This window comes from Pseudorca crassidens, chromosome 10, assembly GCF_039906515.1.
Source record: "Pseudorca crassidens isolate mPseCra1 chromosome 10, mPseCra1.hap1, whole genome shotgun sequence".
NCBI lineage: Eukaryota > Metazoa > Chordata > Mammalia > Artiodactyla > Delphinidae > Pseudorca > Pseudorca crassidens.
In genome coordinates, this window is record NC_090305.1 from 46,618,470 (window position 1) to 46,645,963 (window position 27,494).

The 27,494-nt window shown below is 40.0% G+C and overlaps 1 protein-coding gene and 1 pseudogene across 4 annotated transcripts in view; both read left to right on the top strand.

Moving 5' to 3' along the window:
* KHDRBS2 (KH RNA binding domain containing, signal transduction associated 2) overlaps nucleotides 1-27,494 on the top strand; it is a 739,251-nt gene that overhangs the window by 375,928 nt on the left and 335,829 nt on the right. The gene's annotated exons all lie outside the window — the stretch shown is intronic.
* LOC137233065 (CAP-Gly domain-containing linker protein 3-like) lies at nucleotides 3,557-5,309 on the top strand (annotated as a pseudogene).

Sequence of the window (27,494 nt, forward strand, 5' to 3'; positions counted from 1 at the left end):
CCTTTAAGATATAAAACTGGTTATTTCACTGTCCAGATAAATACTGCCTAGGCCTTCTATTATGTTTAGAATAAAGCCGAGAAGAACCACTATGATTCAGCCCCTGCCTGCTTATCTGACCTCATATCACTCTCTCTGCTGTTCACTAAAGTCATGATATATATGCACTGACATTATCTCTGTCCCTTAAAAAGGCTCAACTCCTTCCTGGCTCATTGCCTTATGTTACAGCTCCTAGAAGACCAGGGCTCCAGGCTCCTTCTCATTCAGATCTCAGTCCTTTGTTACCTCTTCAGAGAGACTGTGACTGACGTCCCCTCTAAACCTGCTTCCCCAGGCCCTCAGTGTTGTTGCCCTGATTCCTTTCTTCATAGCATATTACTGTCTGAAATGAGCTTGTTTATTCCTTTCTTTGCTTTTTTTTTTTTTAATCTCTTCCCACACATTAGTATCTAAGCTCAATGAGGGCTATCTTGTTCACTGTATTCTTAGAACCTGGAACAAATATATAACAAATAAGCATATTTGATTATTTAATCTATATAATGTTAACATATTTAATAATAATCTATTTCTTCACCGAGAAAGGCAGTAAAAGAGTGCCAAATGCTCCCTTCCTGGCCCTGGCCATGTTATGTTTGTACAGTTTCAGTAGAAACAATCACCTTCTGTCCCCAGCACTGAGTGCTATGAGCTTTGCTCGTACTCTGGATCTTTAGAACAAAGTAAAAAACCCATTTTCAGGCAAAGGACAGGAGCATTGTAGATAGTATCCAGATGTTGCCTGACCCTGCATTTCATAGGTACTAAAGGAAAACTGAAGTTCCTTTGGCTGATCTCCGCTCTTGAGAGCCTACAATTTCTCTCATTGGGATAAAAACAAATCAAAGGATAACCTTCATTATAGAGAACAGACTTAATGCTAATGGATCCTAGAGCATTGTTCTTATAGAACAATTAAATGTTTACCTTCTCCCAACCAGCGTTTGCAGAATAAATGTTTTAAATGAGTGGTGAAGGGGGCTGGGGAAAGATTATGACCTGAATGCCAATTCTTGACACTACTGGGTTGGCCAAAAGTTCATTTGGGTTTTTCCCTGAGAAGTTACGGAAAAACCCAAATGAACTTTTTGGCCAACCCAATGCTTCTTCCATGTCTTTGATGAAAGGACTTGACAGACACAAGCATCTTGGTAGGGAGGCTGAAGGGTCTTAAACTATCTGATGTTGGACGTGATTCCAAGAAAGCAGGCATTACTTTTAACCTTTGAGATGCAGCGTTAGGGAGGGTGGATAGCCAAGCCCTGAAAGGAGCCTTAGAAAAGGACCATCAATGCCCTGATGGCTGAGAGCATCTGGTGGCTTCCTGCAGTGAATCCCTTCAGCAACATGCAGAATTGGATTGACTCTGACTACTCGCTGTGTATGTTCATTTTGTGGAGGAAGGAGAGAGGGACTGCCTGATGCAGTTGACTCTAGTGCCCTTGAGGATAGCTATACAGATGTCCTGTGGGATTGAGTCCTGGGGGAAGCCTGAGAATAGAGAGATGTCCCATTCCCCCTTCAGAGGGTCAGCCCAGCCTGCCACCCCCTGCATGCCCACCAGAGCAATCCAAGTCTTCCTTGCTTAGAGGTTTGCCCCTTACAAAGAGGCTCGAGCACAAGAACTTTTTGAATGCTGAAAAAAAATCCACTTTGCAGATAGGCAAACACCATTTACCATCCATTTGAAAGACCTTACAAATTGAGAAAGGGAAACCCAGCTGAACAATCCAACAGGTGGTTCCCATTGAGGCAAGAACAATGAAGCAAGGCAATAAAGGACAGCATCCATGTCTTCAAACCCTAAATCTGTGTTCTTTCACTTTGCAATTCTGATTTATTTCACGAGGCTACTTAGAAACTTTCACATCATATTTTGACATATTTTTTTCAAATACTTCTTTTACTGTATTGCACTCATATACCACAACAAGTCTATTTCTTCAGTTACTGACCATGGAACTAAAGTTTTTTATCAACTCTCTCTTCTTTTCCTTTCTTAGGTATTCAGTAGCTGGAATTTTCACTCAGCATCCTTCACCGTAGCTGGATACTCTCATTCTAGCTCACTTTTGCTCACCTTCTGTGCCAGATTCACCTTTCCCATCTAGCAAACAATTCTGCTCTCCTCTAATACACTGTTTGAAAAAGTAGCACTTTAATTATGTTTTAGGACTACTCTATTCTAATATGATTAAATATTCAGGAAGAATACTATGCAATGAGTTTTTGTGATTATAGTGGAGATAGCTAGAAGCTGCAAGCCCAATAAAAGTATAACATTTTTTCAAAAGGCAGGCAAAGCATATTTTATACTCTTTTCAAATAACTTTTAAAAAGTTATCATGACTGAGTGGGTTGTTGTTTCCTGACTAAAAGATAACTCAAAAGAAATCATCACAGCATTTTCATTTGGGAGAAAACAAAGGAGAACTTCTAGGAGAGATTTTCTCATGAGATATTTACATAGCTCTCCTCAGTTAATACTTTTTTTTCACTTTAGAGTTCAACTTTTTTTAATAAAACAAAATTTTAAAGTAGCAGCCACAAAATCCTACTGAATGGGAGAAATATTTGCAAATGATATGACAAATAAGGGGTTAATATCCAAAATATTTAAACTACTCATACAAATCTACATCAAGAAAACAAACAACCAGATTAAATAATGGGCAGAAGAACTGAATAGACATGTTTCCAAAGAAGACATACAGAGGGTCAACAGGCACATGAAAACATAATCAACATCATTCATCTTCAGGGAAATGCAAATCAAAACCACAAAGAGATATCACCTCACACCTGTCAGAATGGCTATCATCAGAAAGAACACAAATAACAAATGTTGGTGATGATGTGGAGAAAAGGGAACCCTTGTACACTGTTGGTGGGAATGTAAATTGGTGCAGCCACTGTGGAAAACAGTATGGAGGTTTCTCAAAAAACTAAAATTAGAGCTACCATATGATCTAACAATTCCATTCCTGGGCACATATCCAAAAGTAACAAAAACACTAGTTGAAAATATACATGTAACGTGGGTGGACTTGGACAGTATTACGTTTAGTGAAATAAGTCAGACAGATAAAGACAAATACTGTATGATATTACTTATATACAGAATATAAAAATAAAACAAACTAGTAAATATAACAAAAGAGTAGCAGCCACTAAAACATTAGCATAACATTGGCAATAAACAATTTTCTAAACCAACAGAAGGAATCAAAGTTGAATTGGGTGAGCAGTGACTCAGAGGGTTTTAAGAAGGCCTCTGTCCTTGCCCAGGTATGTTGCTGAAAGTTGCTTGCTCTAACATTTCCTGAACAAGTATAGGGATGCAGTATCTACACTCACTTATGCTCCACTGGTTCAGGCCTTTTCTGTACTGTGTCCTCAGCACTTACCTCAGTGCCTGGCACTACTTGCTGCTCAAAAATACACTGAATAGTCCTCTCCACCCCATCTCCCGTCTGCTTCTGTGCCTCGTCCCCTTCTCTCAGTTTCTTTCTTCCCGATCACTTCCCCAGACACCGACACCCAGTTACTCCAGTTTCCCCGATTTCAGCTTTGGTCTTCAGCCCCATTCACCCGAGGATTTGCCTGAAGGCCACCCCCAACTCTGCACCTGCCCCCTTAGGGCCACTAAGGACCATGACTAAGACAGGGCCCACCCCCATGGCCCCACCGCTCAGGGCGGAGGAAGAAGATGAGGAGGACTATGAGCCTGTCCCAGAGCCCCCCAGCCCCACCCAGGAGCGCTGGCAGAAGCTTACTCCTCAGCACGCCCCCCCACCCCCAGGACTATGCCTTCACCTTCTTTGACCCCAACGACCCTGCCTTTCAAGAGATTCTGTATGACCCGCAGACCACCATCGCTGAGTTGTTCACCATTGTGCACCAGTGGGTGCCCCAAGTCCAGTACAAGATCGATGTCATTGGCAATGACATTCTGCGACGAGGCTGCCACGTGATGGGCTGACCTAACATGACACTGCTCCATTATACTTGCAAGGCTGGGGCCCACAGAGTCTAGTTCCCTGCGACGGCTGTGCGCCTCTTGCAGCAGCTGCTGGCACTGGGCGCAGACGTGATCTTGCGTAGCTGCTGGACCAACATGAACATGCTTCAGTACTCAGCCTATTTCGACGTGCCCGGTCTCGTGCACATGCTACTGAAGGGTGTACGGCCCCGAGTGATGAACTCCAAGTGCAGTGACTTCAGCCATGGCTCAGCCCTGCACATCGCTGCAGGGCTTGGCGCGGCCAAATAATTTGCTGGAACATGGCGCCAACCCGGCACTTCGGAACAGAAAGGGACTTGTGCCAGCGGAGGTTGTCCCAGAGGAGTTGTCCCATGGACATATCCCTGGACAAGGCCGAGGGGTGCTGATGGCCAAGGAGCTGTGGACGCTACTGGAGGAGGCTGTGCCGCTCTCCTGCACCCTCCCTAGAGTCACGCTACCTAACTATGACAACGTCCCAGGCAATGCCATGCTCAGCACACTGGGCCTGCACCTGGGAGACTGCATGCTACTGGATGGCCAGAAGACCCACAGCTACAGTTCTGCAAGACCTCAGAGTTTGCCAATGGCTGGTGGGTGGGCATGCAGCTTGATGAACCTGAGGGCAAGAATGATGGCAGTGTTGGGGGTGTCAGGTACTTCATCTGCCCTCCCAAGCAGGGTCGCTTTGCCTCTTTGTCCAAGATCTCCAAGGCAGTGGGCGCACCTTCCTGATCTGTCACCTCCACACCTCGGACTCCCTGGATGGACTTCACCCGAGTCACTGGCAAAGATCGCAGGGAACACAAAGGTAAGAAGAGGCCCCCGTCAGCCCTGACTCTGGGTGGCCTGCAGCAGCGTGAGGGAGCCAAGGCTGAGGTTGGAGACCAAGTCCTCATCACAGGCCAGAAGCAAGGGATTGTGCACTTCTGCGGGAAGCCAGACTTTGTCCCAGTTTACTGGTATGGCATCCAGCTAGACCATCAGCAAGCACGATGGCTCTGTCTTCAGTGTCTGGTACTTCACCTGCTCCCCTCGGCATGGAGTCTTTGTACCAGCATCTGGAATTCAGAGGATTGGTGGATTCACTAACCCCCCTGGGGACAGTTTTGGAGCCAAAAGTGAATCAAGTGACAATGATGCAAACCAAAACACCTTCACAACAGTCTGGACCCCAAAGGACATCACATCAGAGAGCTCCATCTCTAGGTTGCTCTTCTGCTGCTGGCTTCCCTGGATGTTGAGGGCGGAGATGCAGTCTTAGAGGCTCTGGACTTTCCACAGAGACACAGAGCCCCCTCTAGCATCTCCTGACACAAGGAGCCCCCTAGTCACTTGAGATAGCGTTTCCCAGTAATGTATCCAGAAGAGAGACCCAATAGCCAGCCCTCGATCACTAAGGCCCCATTATTAACAGATTCCCCCGTGATAACCCCCCAAATATAGACCCTATGTTACCCAGAAAAAGATTCCCTGAGTGTAGTACCTTTAGGCTAGTCCCAACCCCTCAGATCAGACCCCCCAAAAACAGATTTCCACATCACCCCAAATGACGGTAACTTTCTCTACATAATGCTCTACAGCAGAACATTCCTGAGTCACTGGCTCAGAACCCTTCCTTATTAACAAAGATTCCCCCTATGCCCCCATCAAGTCCCCTTGAAAGAAACACCTCTAAAGCAACAGAGTAACAGACTCACATTTAACATCAGTCCCCTCAAGATATTTTGACCCCCATGGTCACCCCCAAACGCTTACACTGCAATCAGAGACTCCCTCCATTAAAAACAAACCCTGCTCTTACCCCTCAAGAAGAGACCTACATCAACCAGCCCACTGTCCCCTCCAAGTTACAGGCCCCAAAACAGTCTTGGAAGTGCTAATTACAGGGCCACCAAGTCTTCCTGTCCTCTGCACCCTCAAGAAACCCCCAGTACCTTGTATGAAGCCCACCCCATTCAGCCCACAGCACCTGTGCTGGCCAGGCTCCCAGAAAATTCTCTATTTTTTAAGTAATTATTTCCCCCTTTGGGGAACCCCAAAATTTGAAGGCCCCATTCTGGGACTCTGAGGATCCCAAACCCCAGAGTACATGTCCCAGACTTTCCTGGGTCCCCAAGTCCCACAACCCCTAGGAGGCTCCAAAACCCTAACTCCCAAGACCCCCAAATCATGGAAACACCAAATCCCCCAGGAATCCCAAATTTAAAAAATCCAAGCCTCTAGGAAACCCCAGTCATGGAGGTCCTTGTGCCTGGGATGGAGGAGACTGTGGTCCAGATATGCATCCCGGGCTCCCGGGGCACCTCAAGCCCTATTCGTAGGCACTAGGGGACAACAAACAGGAATTCTCATCTCTGGAAACCAGAGGACTTCAATGCCCTGAGTCCATGGATCTTTAGACACCAAAATTCCAAGAGCCCCAGCCACAATGCCCCCGATCTTCAAGCCTACATCTCTAATACATGAGGGGCACCAAGACCTTGAGGGGATCCCAAATCCTGGACCCCCCATTTCAATGTACATTCTGGTCACAGTTCCAAAACACCAAACCTAAGTTACTGGCACTGAAGGACTTCACAGCACCCTGGCCAGACTAAGAGCCTGATGGAGATCCTGAAGACCTAGGGGGTCAAGGGCAGACCCTGAAACCAAGGACAGCTCACGAATGTCCCTCACTGCATGTCTCCAAACTCAGCATGACCCCTACTCTCTTCAATAAAGATGTTTCTGTGGCAAAAAATAAATAAATTAAAAAAATATATTTAATAAATAAATGGATGATTTATTTTAAGAAAACTTCTTTAGGCACTTTTAGAACTCCAGCTGGTTAGATGCTTTACTATCTTGAATATATAAATTTTTCATGTCCAGGGAAGGACTGGAATTGCAATATTATTGATAAAAATCACCCATGTAGTCCATGTTCTATCAACCTTATTCATACGCAGAATTTGCACTCTCCTTTAAACATATCCTTATCATGATGATTTCTTTGTTAAGAATTTGGGCCCCTTAGGTCAATGTATCAGTACCAATAACTATCATCAGTTATGTGTTAACCAAGAGTTCATTTTTCATACTTGTAAATTAAGGTATATATTATATGCCAAAGTATTAAATTACAGTAAATCCCCTACATATGAACCAGTTCCACTCTGAGAGTGTAAGTCCAATTTGTTTATAAGTCCAATAAATTTAACCTAGGTACCCAGCTAACACAGTCAGCTTATAGTACTGTACTGTGACAGGTTTATAATACCTTTCACACAAATAATACATAAACAAACAAACATAAAATAAAACATTTTCAATCTTACAGTATAGTACCTTGAAAAGTTCAGTAGATAGTACAATAGCTGGCATAGAGGGGCTGGTATCCAATGAACAGGCAAGAAGAGTTACTGAATGGAAGAGGGAGAGGAGATGGGAGATGGTAGAACTGAAGGATCATCGGCAATAGGAGATGGAAGGCAAGCTGCAATTTCACTCATGGCTGATGTTCATGGCACAGGTTCTGGTTCCTTGCTGGATTCAATTCTATCTGCCCTCTTGAAAAAATGATAGTAGTAGCTATCACTGGGTAGTAGCTCTTTTTTCCTCCTCATAGATGACACTGTAGCACTGGATTGTGTTCTGAATGGCTGCTGCAAATTTTGTGTATCATTCTATGTTCAGGTCCTGTGCCTCAAAAACTAACAGTGCCTCCTCAAATAAAGAAAATCCCCTTGCCATTTCCCGTGTTGTGAATCTCTTCAGTTCTTTGGTTACTTCTTCTACCTGTTGTCTCTCTTCATCCTTTCTGTCGACCTCCAATTCCATCAGGTCTTCATTAGTAACCTCCTCATGTTGCACAGCAAGGAGTTCAGTGAAGTCATCCTCTTGCAGATCTAGCTCCAGCTTCTCACTGAGGGTCATTGAATTGCTGAAGACCTCTTTGGAATCCTTATCCACCTTCTCAAATCCACGATAATCATGAACAAACTGTGGTCAAATATTCTTCCAAACCCCATTCATGTTGATGACTGTAACCTCACGCCAAGCAAAGTCAATGTTTTTTTATGGCCTTGTAGATGTTATAGTCCTTCCAAAATAGTTGCAAGGTTGTTCCTGATTCATCACTCATCTTTACTGCCTGACAAAAAGTGTGATGTAAATAATATTTCTTGAAAGTCGCTCTAACTCCCTGGTCCATAGTTGGATGAGCGATGTAATATTAGGTGGCAGATGCACTACTTTGACGTTGGAATGAAAGTCGTCCGTGAATGGAGGGCGGGGTCGGGGGGGGGGGAGCCGGAGAACTGTCAAGCAGCAAAAGGATGTTGAATGGGACATCATTCTCCAAGCAATATTTCTCTACCTCCAGGATAAATTGGTGGAAAAACCAGTCCTGGAAAATGGCCTGTGTAACACAGGCTTTGGGGTTACTCTTCCACACAACAGGAAGAGAGCCATTGGGTATGTTTTTAAGGGCTCTTGGGTTCTCTGAATGGTAAACTAAAAGATGCTTCAGCTTCATATCGCCAGAAGCATTGCCACCAAACAACAGAGTTAGCCTATTCTTTGCTGCTTTGTAGCCTGGCATCAACTTTTCTTCCTTAACAGATGTAACTTTCGTCTGGCATCCTCTTCCAGTACAGTCATGTGTCATCCTACATCAATGTATGCACCTACATCAATAATTTCTCAAAGCATTTCAGGAAATTCCTGGGCATCTACCATATATGCACATGCTGCCTGCCTTGCCACTTACTTTTACATTGCGAAGGTTGGTTCTAGCCTTGAACCAATGAAACCAGCCATGACTGGCATTAAAAGATGCACCTCTGATTCTTTGCCATGTTTCTTCTTCAAGTCTTCATAAAGGCTTTCAGACTTCTCTTGAATCATCATTAAGCTGAGCATGATTGGACACTGATCCTGATCCTGCATCCACACACTGAGAAATTTCTCCATCTCCTTCAACATTTTCCCACACTTCTTCAATATTATTGTCGACATCGTCGGCACAGCAGATTTCACATGTTCCATGATGCTGTTCTTGTTCTTTATAATTATGCTGATGGTTGAATGATTCATGTTATGAGAAGAAGCGACACTTACTTTTCACCTCACTCCACTCTCTCAATTATTTTAACTTTTGTTTCCATCATTATCACTTGGGGCTTCTTAGCAGTACCAGCTACATCACTGCTGTTTTTACGCTTGTTTCCAGACATTCTGGTCTTGAAATAAAGATACTGTACTACTGAACTCTGTACAGTACCGTACAGTAAAGTACACAAAAGCACAACCACTTGTAGAGGATGCATACACGTGACAATGTACGCCAGACACATGACCTAACTCACGTGATCGGACATGCGAACGTTCATTCGAATCTTTGAAGGTTCACAACTTGAATGTTCGTATGTAGGGGACTTACTGTAATGCCTATTTCAACTTAGAATGCAGATAGAGCTCCTATATCATGTGCACAGTAAGTTGCCAAGAAAATTTCCTGAAGAAAATTTAGTCACTTTGACTCTACCTAAACAAACGGAACTTGGTATTTTTAGAATAACAACTGAAGTCTCTCATTTAGTTTTATATAAATATTTATCTAACACCCTAAATCTAACCTGAGGTCGTGGCTGACTTTATAAGCTAGGATTGGCAAAGGCATAAGACTAAACACATGAGTCTTTCATGCTCATTCAAAAGGTCTTGGTTCCTAGACCTCATATATCAGTGGCTAATGTTTACTAAGGTAAAATAGAACAAGGTAGAATATACACCCTCCCAATAATCCTGCAGAATATCTACATAAAATCTATATAGTTGCTATCTTATTCTTTGGTGATTTTTACATAGTGTGCAGTATGACTTTAATAATGGTTAAAGAAGAGAAAACAGTTTGGAGTAACAAATCACCATCACTAGTAGTTCAAGTCCACAACATTTTTACTTTGTGATATTCAATCCCCTTTGATAAATATGCTTTATAAAGCCTTTATAGAGACCTTATGCAGAGTAATACATTGAGCAGATTTTTAGTAAATATTAATTAACTGTTCTCTGACCACATTTTCTTAATGAATTTTTCTGATCCTTACCCTGGGCTGGTTAAAACTCACTTTGTGTTTGCTAAGAGCTGTTATCTAATAGCCTAAGATGTTTTGCTAAATAATAGTGTGTCTAGCACAGCAGTAGTTGTTTTCTGAAATAGCTTCCTACCCTTTCCAACTCGCTACAGATTTGATATTGGCACAAGACCCATTACCTCCCATACTTTCTTGTTTATTAAGCTGGTCAAAGTGTCCTAACCTAACTATTTGTAGGGGCTGAGGAAGTCCCAGGTCTTTTTGTCCAGGTCATGAATTTCATGGAAATTGTTTCATAGGGACAGTTTGCATCACCCTGAGAAAAAGGAACTTATAACAGTGCTGTGAATATCTTTTTTTTTTTTTTTGCGGTACACGGGCCTCCCACTGCTGTGATCCCACATGCTGCTCTCCCGTTGCAGAGCACAGGCCCCGGACGCGCAGGCCCAGCAGCCATGGCTCACGGGCCCAGCCGCTCCGCAGCATGTGGGATCCTCCTGGACCGGGACACGAACCCGGGTCCCCTGCATTGGCAGGCAGACTCTCAACCACCGCACAACCAGGGAAGCCCAGTGCTGTGAATATCTTTGTTGTTATTTCAAGATAACAAATTTTAAAAACTGATTTTGGTAGCAAAAAAGACAATTTTTGGACATCACAGGAAATATAAAATTAAAATTTCAATTAATTCTTAAAAGGTCTTTGATGTGCATGTATTATTTAAGCATTGATAAACTCCTATCAGATTCACTGTTAATTATTTGAATCCTTCTATCTGAAGCCAAACCTGCAGATCAAACCAAGCAGCAATTCTAACATAAATTTATAATTCAACTTGCAATGTAAGGAGTAAATTAGTGTGTGTATGTCTTATTCACTGCAAGTATACCCCAAAGTAGTAAAGCATTCTTTATTATTTGAAGTGCAGAATCCCAAAAATTTCAAATCCTATCTAAAATAATATTAAAATTTATGCGTAAGTATAACTTATTTTTTTGACAAGAACGTTGTCTTCATACTATGGATTGGCCTTATTATAAAAACTTTGGAATAATCCAGTTTTGCGTACAAATTAAACATGTATATTAATTTGTCTTTTATTATTTATTTATTTTAAATGACTGGAATTTAATTTTTTCACATATATTCACCCTGAATTGTTATAACTTTACCTGTCTTTGTCCCTTATGAAAGTTTTCACAAGCTTATGTGATTATTTCTCTATCTGCATCTCTTTATCCCTCAAGGGTCTTTTAACATTAAAGTGGTAAATAAAATAATAATAAAATAGTATCAGAAAAATACAGATGATTATTATTACTACTTCTGAACTTATATTTTTACTTCTCAGTGAATATCTGTTTTAGTAAATTAAGCATAAAAATTATAAATGCTATAAAACTATAACTACCCATTCATATGCATAATTATTTTATGACTCCAAAATCTTAGAACTCAGTAGTACTCAAGTCAACTAATATGTAGTATATATTTATTTTCAAGTTTTATTTTATATTGAAGTATAGTTGATTCACAATGTTGTGTTCATTTCAGGTATACAGAAATGTGATTCAGTTATACATACATGTATATCTGTTCTTTTTCAGGTTCTTTTCCCGTTTAGGTTATTACAGAATATTGAATAGAGTTCCCTATGCTATACAGCAGGTCCTTGTTGATTATCAATTTTATGTATAGTAGTGTGTATATGTTAACCCCAAACTCCTAATTTATCCCTCCCCCACCACCTTTCCCCTTTGGTAACCATAAGTTTGTGTTCCGTGTCTGTGAGTCTCATCTGTTTCATAAATAATTCATCTGTGCCATTTTTTTAGATTCCACATATAAGGGATATCATATGATATTTGTCTTTCTCTGTCTGACTTAGTTCACTTAGTATGATAATCTCTAGGTCCATCCATGTTGCTGCAAATGACATTATTTCATTCTTTTTATGGCTGAGTAATATTCCACTGTATATATGTACCACATCATTTTTATCCATTCATCTGCCAACAGACATTTAGGTTGCTTCCATGTCTTGGCTATTGTAACAAGTGCTGCAATGAACATCAGGGTGCATGTATCTTTTCAAAGTATGGTTTTCTCCAGATATATACTCTGGAGTGGAATTGCTGGATCATATGGTAGCTCTAGTTTTAGTTTTTTAAGGAACCACCATACTGTTCTCCATAGTGGATGTACCAATTTATATTACCACCAACAGTGTAGGAGGATTCCCTTTTTTCCACACCCTCTCCAGCAGTTCTTGTTTGTAGAGTTGAAAAAAAAAAAATAATGGTGTATAATTGCTTTACAATGTTGTGTTATTTTCTTCTATACAATGAAATGAATCAGCTATATGTATATCTATATCCCCTCCCTCTTGGACCTCCCTCCCACCACCCCCATCCCACCCATCTATGACGTCACAGAGCACAGAGCTCCCTGTGCTATACAGCAGGTTCCCACTAGCTATCTATTTTACACATTGTAGTGTATTTATGTCAAACCTAATCTCTCAGTTCATCCCACCCTCCCTTTCACTCTCTGTGTCTACATATCCGTTCTCTACATCTACGTCTGTATTTCTGCCCAGCAAATAAGTTCATCTGTACTATTTTTCTAGATTCCACATATATGCATTAATATATGATATTTGTTTTTCTCTTTCTGGCTTACTTCACTCTGTATGACAGACTCTAGGTCCATCCTCATCTCTACAAATGACCCAGTTTAGTTCCTTTTTATGGCTGAGTAATATTCCATTGGTTATATATGCCACATCTTCTTTATACATTCATCTCTCCTTGGACATTTAGTTGTTTTCATGTCCTGGCTATTGTAAATAGTGCTACTCTTTGTTGCAGTCCAGGGGCTTCTCATTGCAGTGGCTTCTCTTGTTGTGGAGCACAGGCTCTAGGTTCATGGGCTTTAGTAGTTGTGGCAGGTGGGCTCAGTAGTTGTGATGCACAGGCTTTGTTGCTCTGCAGCATGTGGGAACTTCCCCAAACAGGGATCAAACCTGTGTCCCCTGCATTGGCAAGTGGATTCTTAACCACTGCACCACCAGGGAAGTCCTAGGATTTTCTATGTATAGTATCATGTCATCTGCAAACAGTGACAGTTTTACTTCTTCTTTTCTAATTTGTATTCCTTGTATTTTGTATTTGTATTTTGTATTCCTTGTATTCCTTTGTATTTTGTATTCCTTGTATTCCTTTGTATTTTCTTCTCTGATTGCCGTGGCTAGGACTTCCAAACCTATGTTGAAGAAGAGTGGTGAGAGTGGACATCCTTCTCTTCTTACTGATCTTAGTGGAAATGCTTTCAGTTTTTCACTGTTGAGAAAGATATTTGCTGTAGCTTTGTCATATATGGGCACAGGTTCCCTCTCTGCACATTTTCTGGAGTGTTTTTATTAAATGGCTGTTGAATTTTGTAAAAAGCTTTTTCTGCATCTATTGAGATGATCATATGGTTTTCATTGCTTAATTTGTTAATATCGTGTATCACATTAATTGATTTGTGTATAATGAAGATTCCTTGCATTCCTGGTATAAATCCCATTTGATCATGGTGTATGATCCTTTTAATGTGTTATTGGATTTTGTTTGCTAGTATTGTGTTGAGAATTTTCACATCTATGTTCATCAATGATATTGGTCTGTAATTTTCTTTTTTGGCAGTGTCTGTGTCTGGTTTTGGTATCAGGGTGATGGTGGTTTCATAAAACAGATTTGGGAGTGTTCCTCCCTCTGCAATTTTTTGGAAGAGTTTGAGAAGGATAGATGTTAGCTCTTCTCTAAATGTTTGATAGAATTCACCTGTGAAGCCATCTCATCCTGGACTTTGGTTTGTTGGAAGATTTTTAATTAGTTTCCATTTCATTATCATGATAGGTCTGTTTATATTTTCTAATTCTTCCAGTTTCAGTCTTGGAAAATTGTACCTTTCCAAGAATTTGTCCATTTCCTCGTGGTTGTCCATTTTATTGGCATTTGGTTGTTTGTACTAGTCTCTTATAATCCCTTGTATTTCTGCAGTGTCAGCTGTGATTTCTCCTTTTTCATTTCTAATTTGATTGATATGCGTCCTCTCCCTTTTTTTCTTGATGAGTCTGGCTAAATGTTTCTCAATTTTGTTTATCTTCTAAAGAACCAACTTTTAGTTTTATTGATCTTTACTATTGTTTCCTTTGTTTCTATTTCATTTACTTCTGCTCTGTCTGCTCTGATCTTTATGATTCCTTTCCTTCTACTGAGTTTCGGTTTTCTTTGTTCTTTTTTCTCTAGTTGCTTTGGGCATAAATTTAGATTGTTTATTTGAGATTTTTCTTGTTTCTTGAGGTGAGATTGAATTGCTATAAACTTCCCTCTTAGAACTGCTTTTGCTGCGTCCCATATGTTTTTTTGTTTTGTTTTGTTTGTTTTGTTTTGTTTTGTTTTTTGCAGTACGCGGGCCTCTCACTGTTGTGGCCTTTCCCACCGTGGAGCACAGGCTCTGGATGCGCAGGCCCAGCGGCCATGACTCATGGGCCCAGCCGCTCCGTGGCATGTGGGATCCTTCTGGACTGGGGCACGAACCCATGTCCCCTGCATCGGCAGGCAGACTCTCAACCACTGCGCCGCAAGGGAAGCCCCCATATGTTTTTGATCATTGGGTTTTCATTGTCAAGTGTTTCCATGTATTTTTTAAATTTCTTCTTAGATATCTTAAGAGGTCTCTTGGTTATTTAGTAGCACACTGTTTAGTCTCCATGTATTTGTGTTTTTACAGTTTTTTTCCTGTTATTGATTTCTAATCTCATAGCGTTGTGATCAGAAAACCTACTTGATAAAATTCAATTTTCTTAAATTTTATGAGGCTTAATTTGTGACCCAAGATGTGATCTATCCTGGAGAATATTCCATGTACACTTGAGAAGAAAGTGTATTCCACCACTTTTAAGTGGAATGCCCTATAAATATCAATTAAATCTGTTTGCTCTGTTGTGCCATTTAAAGCTTATTGTTTCCTATTTATTTTCTGTTTGGATGATCTGCCCACTAGTGTAAGTGGGGTGTTAAATTTCCCTACTATTATTGTGATACTGTTGATTTCCCCTTTCATGGTTGCTAGCATTTGCCTCATGTATTGAGATGCTCCTATGCTGGGTGCATAAATATTTACAATTGTTATATCTTCTTCTCAGGTTGATCCCTGGATCATTATGTAGTGTCCTTCCTTATCTCTTGTAACATTCTTTATTTCAAAGTTTATTTTATCTGATATGAGTGTTGCTACTCCAGCTTTCTTTTGATTTCCTTTTGCATAGAATATCTTTTTCTATCCCTTCACTTTCAGTCTGTATGTGTCCCTAAGTCTGAAGTGGTTCTCTTGTGGACAACATGTATATGAGTCTTGTTTTTGTACCCATTCAGCCAGTCTGTTCTTTGGGTTGGAGCATTTAATCCATTTACATTTAAGGTAATTATTGCTATGTATGTTCCTATTAAAATTTTCTTAATTTTGGGGGGTTTGTTTTCATTGGTCTTTTCCTTCTCTTGTGTCTCCAGCCTAGAGAAGTTCCTTCAGCATTTGTTGTAAAGCTGGTTTGGTGGTGCTGAATTCTCTTAGCTTTTGCTTGTCTCTAAAGCTTTTGATTTCTCTGTTGAATCTGAATTAGATCCTTGCTGGGTAGAGTAATCTTGGTTGTAGGTTTTTCTCTTTCATCACTTATTATATATCCTGCTGCTCCCTACTGACCTGCAGTTTCTTCTGAAAAATCAGCTGATAACCTTTTAGAGATTCTTTTGTATGTTATTTTTTGCTTTTCCCTTGCTGCTTTTAATATTTTTTTCTTTAAACTTAATTTTTGTTAGTTTGATTAATATGTGTCTTGGTGTGTTTGTCCTAGGGTTTATTCTGGGGACTCTGCACTTCCTGGAATTGGGTGGCTATTTCCTTTCCCATGTTAAGAAAGTTTTCAACTATAATCTCTTCAAATATTTTTTCAGAACATTTCTTTTTCTGTTCTTCTTCTGAGCCCCCTGTACTTTGAATGTTGGTGCATTTAGTGTTGTCCCAGAGGTCTCTGAGATTGTCTTCAACACTTTTCTTTTTTTTTTTTTATTATGCTCCTTGGCAGGTATTTCCACCATTTTGTCTTCCAGCTAACTTATTCATTCTTCTGCCTCAGTTATTCTCTTATCGATTTCTTCCAGTGTATTCTTCATTTCAGTTATTGTGTTGTTCATCTCTGTTTATTTGTTCTTTAGGTCTTCTAGATCTTTGTTAAATATTTCTTGTGTTTTCTTAATCCATGCCTCTATTCTATTTCTGAGATTCTGGATCATCTTTACTGTCATTACTCTGAATTCTTTTTCAGATAGGTTGCCTATTTCCTCTTCATTTATTTGGTCTTGTAGGTTTTCTCCTTGCTCCTTTATCTGTAACATATTTTCTATCATCTCTTTTTTTTTTTTTTTTTTTGATGGTGAGGTTGTGTTCCTGTCTTATTAGTTGTTTGGCCTGAAGCTTCCAGCACCGGAGTTTGTAGGCTGTTGTGTAGAGCTGGGTCTTGATGTTGAGGTGAGGACCTCCAGGAGACCTCACTCCAATGAATATTCCCTGGGGTCTGAGTTTCTCTGTTAATCCAGTGCTTCAGACTCAGAATTCCCACCACAGAAGCTCTGGCCCAACCCCTGGCTTGCAAACCAAGATCCTGCAAGCCACACGCAGTGGCAGTAAAAAAAATTAAAAAGAAAAAAAGGAGCAGAACAATAACAAAGAGTAAAAAATAAAATAAGATTAGAAAACTAAGAGTTATGTTAGAAAAAATAAAAATACAGATGAAACAACAACTGGAAGAATTGGAAATTAAAACAGAACCACAGTGGCAAAAGTGAGAAAAAAAAAAGCTGGGAAAGGCCTTGGCTGTAGGGAGTGGGGCTTAGGCAGGGTGGGGTTTAAGTGGTGGGTAGGGTCTAGGCTTAGGACCCATATGTACGGAAAAGGCCCTTGGGAGGGTGGGGTGCAGGGCTTAGGCTCAGCATGGCCAGAGTGGCCCAGGGTGCCTCTGGCCTTGAAAGGCAGAGGACAAGGCCCAGAAACCCAGCAGGCTTCCTAGGGCCTGAGTGGGTTGGGGAAATGCCAGCCTTACCCCCCCTGATCCTCTGGTCCTATAGGGACCCTCCCCATCTGCCTATCCTCTCCCCCACCCCCATGCCCTCAGGACCAACGCAGCTGGAGTGGGCCTTGGAGGGTGGAGGACCCAACCTGGGAGCCCAGCAGGCTTCCTGCAGCCCAAGTGAGTGGGGGAAATGCCAGCTGTGCTTCCCCTGATCCTCCAGTCCTAGAGGGTCCCTGTCCATTCACCTCTGTCCCTCTTCCTCCCTCCTCCCTCCCTCCTTTGCCCCTAGGTCCCAAGTGGCTGGAGGGGACCTCGGAGGTCAGAGGACCCAGCATGGGAGCCCAGCAAGATCCCCAGGACCCAAGTGGGCAGGGGAAATGCTAGGTGTGTTCTCCCTGATCCTCCAATCCCAGAGGGCCCCTCCCAATCCACCTCTCCTCTTCTTCCCCCCTCCTACGCCCCTAGGACAAATGTGGCTAGAGGGGGTCTCGGAAGGTGGAGAATCTGGCCTTGTATCCCAGCAGGCTTCCCGGTTCCTGATTGGGCAGGGGAAGTGCTAGCTGTTCTCCCCCCGATCCTCTGAGCACCAGGGTGTCCCTCTAGGCATGGGAACACATCCCCTCTCCCAGCCATCCCTCAGAGGCACTGGTCCCATCTGGCCTCCACTTCTCCTCTCCCCTAACTACCCCCCATGTCCTACCCAGTTGCTCTGGGGTTCCTCCTGTCTCCTTGGTTGTCAAGGTTCCCCACCAGCATCTGGTAGGTGCCCTAGTGGAGGGGAGACGAAAGCTCTGCATCCTCCACTCTACCATCTTGACCCATACTCTTTTGATGACTGTAGCTTTGTATTATATCTGAAGTCAGGGAGCCTGATTCCTCCATCTCTGTTTTTCTTTCTCAAGATTGCTTTGGCTATTCAGGCTCTTTTGAGTTTCCATACAAATTTTAAGATTTTTTTCTAAATCAACAAAATTGCCATTGGTAATTTGATGGGGATTGCATTGAATATGTAGACTGCCTTAGGTAGTATGGTCATTTGGACAATATTGATTCTTCCAATCCAAGAATATGGTATATCTTTCCACCTGTTTCTGTCATCTTTGATTTCTTTCATTAGTATCTTATAGTTTTCAGAATAAAGGTCTTTTGCCTCCTTAGGTAATTTTAGTCCTAGGTATTTTATTCTTTTTGATTCAGTGATGAATGGGATTGTTTCATTAATTTCTCTTTCTGGTCTTTCATTGTTAGTGTATAGAAATGCAGCAGATTTCTGTGTATTAATTTTGTATCCTGCAACTTTACCAAGTTCATTGATGAGCTTTCATTTTCTGTTGGTATCTTTAGGATTTTCTATGTATTGTATCGTGTCATCTGCAAACAGTGAGTTTTACTTCTTCTTTTCCAATATGGATTCCCTTTATTTCTTTTTCTTCTCTGATTGGCAAGGCTAGGACTTCCAAAACTATGTTGAATAAAAGTGGTAAGAGTGGACATCCTTGTCTTGTACTTGATCTTAGAGGAAATGCTTCCAGCTTTCCACCACTGAGTATGATGTTAGCTGTACGTTTGTCATATATGGCCTTTATTATGTTGATGTAGGATAACCTTATGTCTTCTTTCTGGAGTTTTTATTATAGATGGGTGTTGAATTTTATCAAAAGCCTTTTGTGCCTCTATTGAGATGATCTTATGTTTTTTTATTTTTCAGTTTGTTGATGTGGTGTATCACACTGATTGATTTTTGGTTATTGAAAAATCCTTGCATCCCTGAGATAAATCCTTCTTGATCATGGTGTATCATCTTTTTAATGAATTGTTAGATTTGGTTTGCTAGTATTTTGTTGAGGAGTTTTGCTATTGGCCTGTAAATTTCTTTTTTGTGGTTCCTTTATATGGTTTTGGTATCAGGTTGATTGTGGCCTCATAGAATGAGTTTGGGAGTGTTTCTTCCTCTGTAATTTTTTGGAACAGTTACAGAAGGATAGATGTTAACTCTTCTCTAAATGTTTGATAGAATTCGCCTGTGAAGCCACCTGGTCCTGGACTTTTGTTTGTTGGGAGATTTTAAATCAAAGTTTCAATTTCAGTACTGGTGATTCATCTGTTCACATTATCTATTTATTCCTAGTTCAGTCTTGGGAAATTGTAACTTTCTAAGAATTGGTCCATTTCTTCTAGGTTGTCCATTTTATTGATACACAGTTGCTTGCAGTAGTCTCATGATCCTTTGTATTTCTGTGGTGTCAGTTGTAACTTCTTTTTTGTTTGTTTGTTTTTAAATTTTTATTATGGGATACTTCAAACATACATCAAAATAAGAGCGTATAAAAAAATTTACCGTATTGTATTTATCACCTGGTCATAATATCTTCCAGCTATTTGGCCACTCTTGTTTTCATCTATATACTTTTTCCTTCACATTATTTTGAAGCAAATCCAGTTACAGGATAGATTTGTTTTGGTAAATATTGTTAGATACTCCCTCAACCTCCTATTTTTATATATATAAATATGTTCATATATATATATATATCTCCAGAACTTTTATCTGAGTTAGAAGATGGATTCTAGCTTGTTGTCTGAAATTCGGTAGTTGCACAAAGTGCAACTTTTTTGGAATCAATTATTTTTTTATTTTTTCACATACACACACTGTATTTTATTTTTACAAGGGATAAATAAACTGACATCAAGCATTGTAAGTGGATGAACACAACAAAAGCAACAATGATTGCAATTACCAAACACGAAACACACTCATACTATGTCATAATATTGACATTCAGCCCACTAGTCCTCCACTGTAACAGCTCCTTTACTTTGCAGTGAAAATTGATTTGTATATTTTTTGCCTCTGAACCCTTGCAGGATTTTTTTATTCAAACAGAAAGTCACAAAAATTATAATTATCCTCATCAGTTCACTCAGTCCCATGTAATTAATTTTTTTTCAACTTGATCTTTTGTTAGCACTCATATGAATTCATCAGTTTTCCATTAGAGTTCTGAAAATGTTTATTCATTCAGTTCAACAGTATAGGCTGTTACCAGAAACCTGTACTTGTCAGAGTCTTTTCCATGAATTCCTTGAAGATGAAACCCTTTCATAGGAACATTTTTGCAAAAGCATCAGAGTACATCCAGAATTGTCTGTAAATGACAAAAGACTTAAAAATGACCACGGTTAAAGATCTGATGAATGTTCATAATAATGCAATTGACAAGGAAATTTAGTTATTTCTGAGATATACATTTTAAAGTAATAACTAGAATTATGACTTATAACATTATACCAGAATATATAATATTTTTAGAAATTTCATGTAATGTCTGAAACATTTATATTAACATATTTCCATACAAATAACCCAAAGAAAGTTTAGTATTAGTTTGTTTGTTTGTTTGCATTTTTATACTGCAGGTTCTTCTTAGTCATCAATTTTATACACATCAGTATATACATGTCAATCCCGACCGCCCAATTCAGCACACCACCATCCTCACCGCACCGTGGTTTTCCCCCCGTGGTGTCCATACCTTTGTTCTCTACATCTGTGTCTCAACTTCTGCCCTGCAAACTGGTTCATCTGTACCATTTTTCTAGGTTCCACATAAATGTGTTAATATACGATATTTGTTTTTCTCTTTCTGACTTACTTCACTCTGTATGACAGTCTCTAGATCCATCCACGTCTCAACAAATGACTTGATTTCGTTCCTTTTTATGGCTGAGTAATATTCCATTGTATGTATGTACCACAACTTCTTTATCCATTCGTCTGTTGATGGGCATTTAGGTTGCTTCCATGACCTGGCTATTGTAAACAGTGCTGCAATGAACATTGGGGTGTATGTGTCTTTTTGAATTATGGTTTTCTCTGGGTATATGCCCAGTAGTGGGATTGCTGGGTCATATGGTAATTCTATTTTTAGTTTTTTAAGGAACCTCCATACTGTTCTCCACAGTGGCTGTATCAATTTACATTCCCACCAACAGTGCAAGAGGGTTCCCTTTTCTCCACACCCTCTCCAGCATTTGTTGTTTGTAGATTTTCTTATGATGCCCATTCTAACTGGTGTGAGGTGATGCCTCATTGTAGTTTTGATTTGCATTTCTCTAATAATTAGTAATGTTGAGCAGCTTTTCATGTGTTTCTTGGCCATCTGTGTGTCTTCTTTGGAGAAATGTCTACTTAGGTCTTCTGCCCATTTTTGGATTGGTTTTATTTCTAATTTCATTGATTTTAGCCCTCTCCCTTTTTTTCGTGATGGCTTTGGCTAAAGGTTTATCAATTTTGTTTATCTTTTCAAAGAACCCACTTTTAATTTCATTGATCTTTTCTACTGTTTTCTTCATCTCTACTTCTTTTATATCTGATCAGATCTTTACGATTTCTTTCCTTCTACTAACTGTGGGTTTTGTTTTATCTTCTTTCTCTAGTTGCTTTAGGTGTAATGTTAGGTTATTTATTTGAAATTTATCTTGTTTCCTAAGGTAAGCTTGTATTGCTATAAACTTCCCTCTTAGAACTGCTTTTGCTGTGTCTCATAGGTTTCGTATCATCTTGTTTTTGTTATCACTTGTCTCTAGGTATTTTTAAATTTCCTCTTTGATTTCTTACATGATCCATTGGCTATTTAGTAGCATATTGTTTAGCCTCCATGTGTTTGTGTTTCATAAAGTTTAATTCCTGTAGTTCCTTTCTAAAATCATAGTGTTGTTGTCAGAAAAGATGCTTGATATGATTTCAGTTGTCTTAAATTTTAAAAGGCTTGTTTTCTGACCCAGCACGTGATCTATCCTGGAGAATGTTCCATGAGCACTCGATAAGAATGCATATTCTGCTGATTTTGGATGAATGTTCTATAAATAACAATTAAGTACATCTGGTCTAATGTGTCATTTAAGACCTCTGTTTCCTTATTGATTTTCTGTCTGGATGATCTGTCCTTTGATGTAAGTGGGGTGTTAAAGTCCCCCACTATTATTGTGTTATTGTCAATTTCTCCTTTTATGGCTGTTAGCATTTGCCTTATATATTGAGGCGTTCCTATGCTGGGTGCAAATATATTTACACTTGTTATATCTTCTTCTTGGATTGATCCCTTGATCTTTATTTAGCATCCTTTTTTGTCACTGGTAACAGTCATCTTTATTTTAAAGTCTATTTTGTCTGATATGAACATTGCTACTGCAGCTTTCTTTTGATTTCCACATGCATGGAATAGCTAGTTTCCATCCCCTCACTTTCAGTCTGTATGTGTCCCTAGATCTGTAGTGGGTCTCTTGTAGACAGCATATACATGGTCTTATTTTTATATCCATTCAACCAGTCTATGTATTTTGGTTGGAGCATTTAATCCATTTACATTTAAGTTAATTATCAATATGTATGTTCTTATTGTCATTTATTTAATTGTTTTGAATTTGTTTTTGTGGGTCTTTTTTCTTTCCTTCCTCTTTTGTTCTCTTCTCTTGTGATTTGATGACTATCTTTGTGTTGTGTTTGGGTTGCTTTTTTTCTGTTTGTATCTATTATAGTTTTTTGGTTTGCAGTTTCCATAAGGTTTTTATATAGCAGTATATATAAAAGATTGCTTTACGAAATTGTTATAAGTTGCTGGTCTCTTAATTTCCAGTGATTTCCAATATCCTGCATTTGTACTCTCCTCTTCTCACTATTGCTTGTTTTGATATCATATTTGTGCATGGTTGATTTCCTACGTTTACTTTATACTTGCCTTTACTGGTCGGCTTTCCTATTCATAATTTTCTTAATTCTAGTTGTGGCCTTTTCTTTTTAGCTTAGAGAATTTCCTTTAGGATTTGTTGTAAAGCTGGTTTGGTGGTGCTGAATTCTCTTAGCTTTTGTTCGTTGTAAAGCTTTTGATTTCTCCATCAACTCTGAACAAAAGCCTTTGCTGGGTCGAGTATTCTTGGTTGTAGGTTTTTCCCTTTCATCACTTTAAATATATCATGCCACTCCTCTCTGGCCTGCAGAGTTTCTTCTGAACAATCAGCTGATAACCCTTGTATGTTATTTATTACTTTTCCCTTGTTGTTTTTAATATTTTCTCTTTGTCTTTAATTTTGTCAATTTGATTAAAATGTGTTTAGGTGTGTTCCTCTTTGGGTTTATCCTGTATGGGACTTGCTGCATTTCCTGGACTTGGACTTGTTGCATTTCCTGGACTTGATTGACTATTTCCTTTCCCATGTTAGGGAAGTTTTTGACTATAATCTCTTCAAATATTTTCTCGGGTCCTTTCTCTCTTCTCCTTCTGGGACCCCTATAGTGCAAGTGTTGTTGTGTTTAATGTTGTCCCAGAAGTCTCTTAGGCTGTCTCCATTTCTTTTCATTCTTTTTTCTTTATTCTGTTCTGCAGCAGTGAATTCCACCATTCTAACTTCCAAGTCACTTATCTGTTCTTCTGTCTCATTTATTCTGCTAGTGATTCCTTCTAGTGGATATTTCATTTCAGTTATTGTATTGTTTATTTAAAATGTTTATTTATTTTTTTATCTTTGGCTGCATAGGGTCTTCACTGCTGCACGCAGGCTTTCTCTAGTTGCGGCAAGTGGGGGTTACTCTTCATTGCGGCACGTGGGCTTCTCATTGCAGTGGCTTCTCTTGTTGTGGAGCATGGACTCTAGGCATGCGAGTTTCAGTAGTTGTGGCATGCAGGCTCTAGAGTGTAGGCTCAGTAGTTGTGGCACACATGCTTAGTTGCTCCATGGCATGTGGGATCTTCCTGGACCAGGGCTTGAACCCATGTCCTCTGCATTTACAGGCAGATTCTTAACCACTGCACCACCAGGGAAGTCCCAGTTATTGTATTCTTCAACACTGTTTGTTTTTTATACCCTCTAGGTCTTTTTTAAACATTTCTTCATCTTCTCAGTCTGTGCCACCATTCTTTTTCCAAGATCTTGGATCATGTTTGCTTTCATTACTCTGAATTATTTTTCAGGTAATTGCCTATCTCCATTTCATTTAGTTGTTCTTCTGGGGTTTTACTTTGTTCCTTCATCTGGAACATATTTCTCTGCCATCTCATTTTGCCTGTTTTCATTGTCTCTGTTCCACAGGATGCAGGGCTCTAATTTCTCTTGCTTCTGCTATCTGCCCGTGGTGGGTGAGGCTGGTCTAGATGCTTGTGAAGGCTTCCTTCCTTCCTCCACTCACTTGTGCCTACCCACTGGTGAGTGGAGCTGGGTCTTGTCCCTCTGATGGGCAGGGCTGTGTCAAGTGGTGTGTTTACAGGCAGCTGTGGGCTCAGTAAGACTTTCACAAGCCTGTCTGATGTTGGGTGGGGCTGTGTTTCTGTTGGTTGTTTGGTTGTTTGGCCTGAGGCATCCCAGGACTGGAGCCTACAGTCTGTTGGGTGAGTCCAGGTCTTGGCATCAAAATGGCAGCCTCCAGAAGGGCTCATGCCAATTAGTACTCCCTGGCACCTCTGTCACTAGTGTCCTTGTTCCTACAGTGAGCCACAGCTGCCCCCCCCACCTCCCCAGGATACCCTTCAAAACCAGCAGGTAGGTCTGGCCCAGGTTCCTATGAATTCACTGCTTTTTTCCTGGGTAGTGTACACGAGAACTTGTGTGGGCCCTCCAAGAGTGGAGTCCCTGTTTCCACAAGTCCAGTGAAGCTCCTGAGATCAAGCCCTGCTGGCCTTCAAAACCAAATGCTCTGGGAGTTCCTCCTCCCAATGCCAGACCCCCAGGCTGGGGAGCCTGATGTGGGGCTCAGAATCTCACTACTGTGGGAGAACCTCTGTGATATAATTATTTTTCAGTTTGTGGGTCACCCACCCAGTGGATATTGGATTTGATTATATCGCACATGTGCCCCTCCTACCATCTCATTGTGGCTTCTTCTTTGCTTTTGGATGTAGAATATCTTTTTTTGGTAGGTTCCAGTCTTCTTTGTCGATGGTTGTTCAGCATTTAGTTGTGATGCTGGTGTTTTCTTGAGAGGAGGTGAGCTCAAGTCATTCTACTCCACCATCTAGTCTCCAGCTCAGGCTGTAGTATATTTCTAATAAGATCACATTTACAAGGCAATCTTGGAATATTTTGTTTATGAGTATTTTTAAGATCCTATGTAACTGAAGCATCAGCAACATATGCCACAATTAAATGTTCAACAGGATGGACTCATGTCCTAGTGATGAAAGATTAATTCAAAGTTAGATCTGTGCTTCATGAAGAGCTGGATATAAGCATATAATATACAATTAAAGATTTGGGGGTTTCCCACCTCCTAGAGTAATGGAAATAAAAACAAAAATAAACAAATGGGACCTAATGAAATTTCAAAGCTTTTGCACAGCAAAAGAAACATAAACAAGACCAAAAGACAACCCTCAGAATGGGAGAAAATATTTGCAAATGAAGCAACTGACAAAGGATTAATCTCCAAAATTTACAAGCAGCTCATGCAGCTCAATAACAAAAAAACAAAAACAAACAACCCAATCCAAAAATGGGCAGAAGACCTAAATAGACATTTCTCCAAAGAAGATATACAGACTGCCAACAAACACATGAAAGAATGCTCAACATCATTAATCATTAGAGAAATGCAAATCAAAACTACAATGAGATATCATCTCACACCAGTCAGAATGGCCATCATCAAAAAATCTAGAAACAATAAATGCTGGAGAGGGTGTGGAGAAAAGGGAACACTCTTGCACTGCTGGTGGGAATGTGAATTGGTTCAGCCACTATGGAGAACAGTATGGAGGTTCCTTAAAAAGCTACAAATAGAACTACCATATGACCCAGCAATCCCACTACTGGGCATATACCCTGAGAAAACCGAAATTCAAAAAGAGTCATGTACCAAAATGTTCATTGCAGCTCTATTTACAATAGCCCGGAGATGGAAACAACCTAAGTGCCCATCACCAGATGAATGGATAAAGAAGATGTGGCACATATGTACAATGGAATATTACTCAGCCATAAAAAGAAACGAAATTGAGCTATTTGTAATGAGGTGGATAGACCTAGAGTCTGTCATACAGAGTGAAGTAAGTCAGAAAGAAAAAGACAAATACCGTATGCTAACACATATATATGGAATTTAAGAAAAAAAAAATGTCATGAAGAACCTAGGGGTAAGGCAGGAATAAAGACGCAGACCTCCTAGAGAACGGACTTGAGGTTATGGGGAGGGGGAAGGGTGAGCTGTGACAGGGCGAGAGAGAGTCATGGACATATACACACTAACAAACGTAGTAAGGTAGATAGCTAGTGGGAAGCAGCCGCATGGCACAGGGATATTGGCTCGGTGCTTTGTGACAGCCTGGAGGGGTGGGATAGGGAGGGTGGGAGGGAGGGAGATGCAAGAGGGAAGAGATATGGGAACATATGTATATGTATAACTGATTCACTTTGTTATAAAGCAGAAACTAACACACCATTGTAAAGCAATTATACCCCAATAAAGATGTTAAAAAAAAAAAAGATTTGGGGGTTTAGAAAATTATATCTATATCATAAAAATAATACACAGGATATATTCAGTCTAGAGAATACTTAGAGTTTCAGTATCTCTACATTTGGGCATTTAAAATTCTTTTGTATTTATTTGAGACAGCTAGATGCTTCATTACTATAAATACAGTGGTATATATATTTTAGTTGTCTAATTAGAAAAACTTGAGTTTATTAAAGACCTGGTCATTTAATGATCATAATATTGTAATAAGTCAACTGATTTTCTTCAGTGATATAAATTTGCATTAGAAGTATGAAGTATGATTAGAAAATGTTTGTCACTACATTATGTTACTATTCTCTTAGGCAATCTCCATGTTTCATTTATCACAAGTGTGTGCAAATGACATTCAGATTTACTCCCCTGACCTAGATCTGAATTTCTAAGATAAACTTTAATGTCTCCTTGGCATTTTAAACTTAAGATTATCAAGGCAAAATATAAATTCTCTACCTCTAAACTTTTTTCATTCCTTTCTTTCTTTGGTTAATGGTGTCATTGTACTTCTAGCCATTTCTGCATTTAAAATTTCTTTTATTCCTACCTTACCAAGTCATACAGTATAATTTCCACTAAGGCACTATTGAATAGCTTGTGGTTGCCCAACCTCTCTTTCTCTATCTCACTTCACCACACATACACACACCAACCAGCCTTCTCCCTCTTTCCACAATTCATCTATGTCAGCCAACGCCCAAAACATGCCTTATGTTAGTTCACTCTATGTCTGACTCTTTCATACAT